This window comes from Propithecus coquereli, unplaced genomic scaffold (assembly GCF_000956105.1).
Source record: "Propithecus coquereli isolate 6110/MARCELLA unplaced genomic scaffold, Pcoq_1.0 Scaffold277, whole genome shotgun sequence".
Taxonomy (NCBI): Eukaryota; Metazoa; Chordata; class Mammalia; order Primates; family Indriidae; genus Propithecus; species Propithecus coquereli.
In genome coordinates, this window is record NW_012148363.1 from 1093823 (window position 1) to 1097462 (window position 3640).

A 3640-nucleotide genomic window follows, 5' to 3' on the forward strand; every position below is an offset into this window, starting at 1 on the left:
CTTGAAATGTATAGACTTGCTTTGTAAGAAAACTCACTCTCTTGGCATTTTTCACATTTTCAGGAGTCCAGTAAGAACTTTGTCACAAATCGATTCCCAGCGATGGCGTCACACGTGAGGCCAAACTTTACACAGCATCCGTGGTTTCCCTCCTCTTCTAATCCAGCTCTCTACTCATGGACCTTGTTGAGGCATATGCACTCGAGAGACTCTGGGAAGACTCTACTACTAGTGTCCTCCACCAAGGGCATGGTCTTCAGCTATGTGGAAATGACTAGAATTGATTCCTGATTCCTCTGGTGAAGAAGACCCTGGGAAACCTCTAAGGGCTACTGTGCTTCTGGAGTGTATGTAGAGAGCCTGTGAAGCTGGGCTGTCCCAACTTGAGCCCTGACGTGTCAGCCACATGTCAAGCTCCAGGACAATGTTCTGTGCCTCACTATGCCCTTGCTTGTACCGCAGAGCATTGGTTCCAAAACAGTTCTCTGAATACCAATACCTAATGTATGTGTGTGTGTGTGTGTGTGTGTGAGTGTGAGTGATTCTTTTCAGTGTTTTTATTTGCAGAATCTCTTTTTCTAGGACTTTGATATAAATTCTTACACTCTAGTCCAGAAGACGAATCTGAACAACAAAGATAATGTTCACTCTGACAACTGGAGCATTGTTAATTTTATCGAACAATAGTCATGTGCTTTCCATGATATATCCTATTAAGACAAGTTCTTTTCCAGGTTCCCCTTCAATTAATCCCTTGGCACAATCACCATTCCTCCGGACATGCCCATATGTATTTCCGAATGCCACAAGTCCTAATTCATTATGTGTTTTGAGGCAGTTCCCACAAAGAACAACTTGTGAATCTACCTCTGTGGATCACTGCCAGTCGATCACAGAACTCCTGCTTCACAACAGAAGTGTATTATTGTGAATCATGATTTTCCAGTGAAAACACTGTGTATATGTGGGTGATTTTCAACACTAGTACAACATCAAAGAGTATCCGATGGATCATAAAGTCCACCAAGGTGTAGTGGGAGCACTTGTAGGAGAGAAGTTATTGTGAGACCTCATCATTGCAAACACCAAATTCTAAAAATGTTTTGTTTAAACAGGGGGCTATTGGAAAAATAAGATGATTTCTCTAGCCAAAGGAGGCATTATATATTCTGATTTAAGGGAAGAGGTTCTATTGCCAGACAATCTAGAGCTGGGTTGAAATTCCAGCTCCATCATTTACTTGTTTCATAGTTACATAGCCTTTAGCAAGTTACATAGCCTTTTGTTTACTACCTGTAAAATGGAGATAATGTTATTTGCTTCCATATAGATCTGTTAGGAGGATTAAGTGCCTTAGTTTGCAGAAGATGCTGGGGCAAAATAAAAAACACACAGCCTACAGGATATGGGGCTAACATTTTGATCCCATTTTCCTGGAACAGTGCAGCAGAGCTGCCACTGAAATCAGAGATGGGATTTGCTACTGTGATACTTTTTCTTACCAAGGAAAGAAATAGAAAGTATGCCGATTTCAACAGGTAAATGTACTTTGGTGTTGATTCTCTTTTTATCAATATCCCTAATATGATCTGACTCCTTTTTCTTTCAGACTTTCCTCTTCATCACTTCTTTCACATACAGTGAAATGTGTTAAGATTTTGCAGTATATGAAAAAAAAAATCAGTGTTAATCAGAGATTTTTATTTTTTTAAAAAAGATGGATTTGACCAAATAAAAATGTAAATGAATTTTTGGCAATTAGTAGGACATTTCAGAGTTTTCACTGAGCATTGAGGTGTTTAGTAGAAACTTGTGGTTGCCCAAAGAGGGCAATAGTTAAATCTCCAGGAAGATGTCTATTAGTTTCTGATTCGAGTTTGACTCTATAAAGCTGTAAAGAGGTTTGTTGGTCATGGTAGCTTCCCTGTTGACATCCATTTGATGTTTTTAAAATAACATAATACACTATAATCAGCATACCTTCTTGAAAGCCATCAAGAATTGGTAAGAGAGAAACTACCACATTTCTTTAGGATATATACATGCATTAGAATTCCAGTCCTTTGGTCCATCAACATATCCACAGCCAAGGCCACAGTGTGGACATTTCTCATTAATATGCCTTCCCACATAGACTTCACACATTCAATTTTATGACCTGATGCAATCGGACTCTATGTGTCTCTTCTTACCCCACCAGGTCAAACCACAAGCCACCAGGAGACATAGTTCTACTTAGACCTAATTTACTCTGAAACCTCAGCTTGAGTTCTTATAAACACTCATCTATGATCTTACTTGCTCTTACACTTATATTTTAAAAGATAGAATTAATTTTGAGTGTCAATATTTTGTATCTTAAAATATGTTGTCTATATGTTAAACCCACTGCTTTTTTGTTGACCTGTTATCAATGAAGGTGATCTTTCTTAACGATATTCTATTTCTCTGATGCAATGGCTCTCTCAAAAATTAAGAAGTTTGACTATCCTTTCAAGCTTCCTAAAAACTTTTTTTCCAGCATTTCGCTGAGTTGTATACTAGGAGATGAAAAAAGAAATATTTTGACTAAAAGCGCACCTAAAAATTCCATAACCTGTACTTTCAGTTGCAAACCTCATGGAAAAATACTTGATTACATTTCCACATTAAGGCTAAAACTTTCTTATGTATAAAATCCCTTGATATTATACTAATTCAAGCCTTAGATTTTGAAGAATTGATAGTAACTGGGTATTGAAGATTTCCTGTGAAATTCTTTGTTTCTCTACTAAAAAGGGCCAAAGTAAAATTTAAAAAATTTTCTACTTCAACAATTCTTCTTCTTATAATGGCCTATGGGAGAAAATATAGCAAGATTGTTTGGGAATTGCAAAGTGATGGCTACCACAGAGCACTGATTTGCATTTCACATTGTAAGCCACGGCCACCCTCCCATTGACACAGGTGGCTTGTCGACCGTCCAACCAACAAAGTCTTGCAATAGAAGGATCAGTGAGTCTGTTCTTTCCTTTTACTTACTCTACAGATGACTTTCAAGAGAACCTTTCTACCTACTGAGTCTTGAACAGTTTGGTACCTTTTTTTCCAAAATAAGGAAGGTAGAACTTCCTTAGAAGCCAAGTTGGAATTAATGAGACTTCACTAGTAAACTGTTTAAAGCCTAAAGATAAAAGACTTCCCAGGAGGGCAAACAATTATTTTTTTCAAACTAAACCCCCCATCCCATGAAAGCCTCTGCATATCAGCTGATTCAGATCTTCTAAATTGATGAGATCATCTGAGGATGAGCGGTTTTCACTTTTTAATTTCTTGATGGTAAGAAATGAAATAAAAAAGTTTCAGTTCTTTAAGTACATAGCCATTTATCTCAATATAATTTAAATGGTTCCCATTGGAAGTGAATGAAAGAGTAAGATTTTTATCACAATTGTTTTAAAACGAGATGATATTTTTGTCAGGAAAAGTAGCAAAGAGATCTTAAACTCCTCACCCTTCATGAAGAAATGTGAAATTCCTTTTATTTCTATTGGCATTTTAGTGAGCAGACTCCCTCTTCGCTCTAAACTGGAGGTCACAATTTGTTTTGAATTTGAGCTGGAAATAAGATAACAAATATTGCCTAGGGCTTTATGGGATC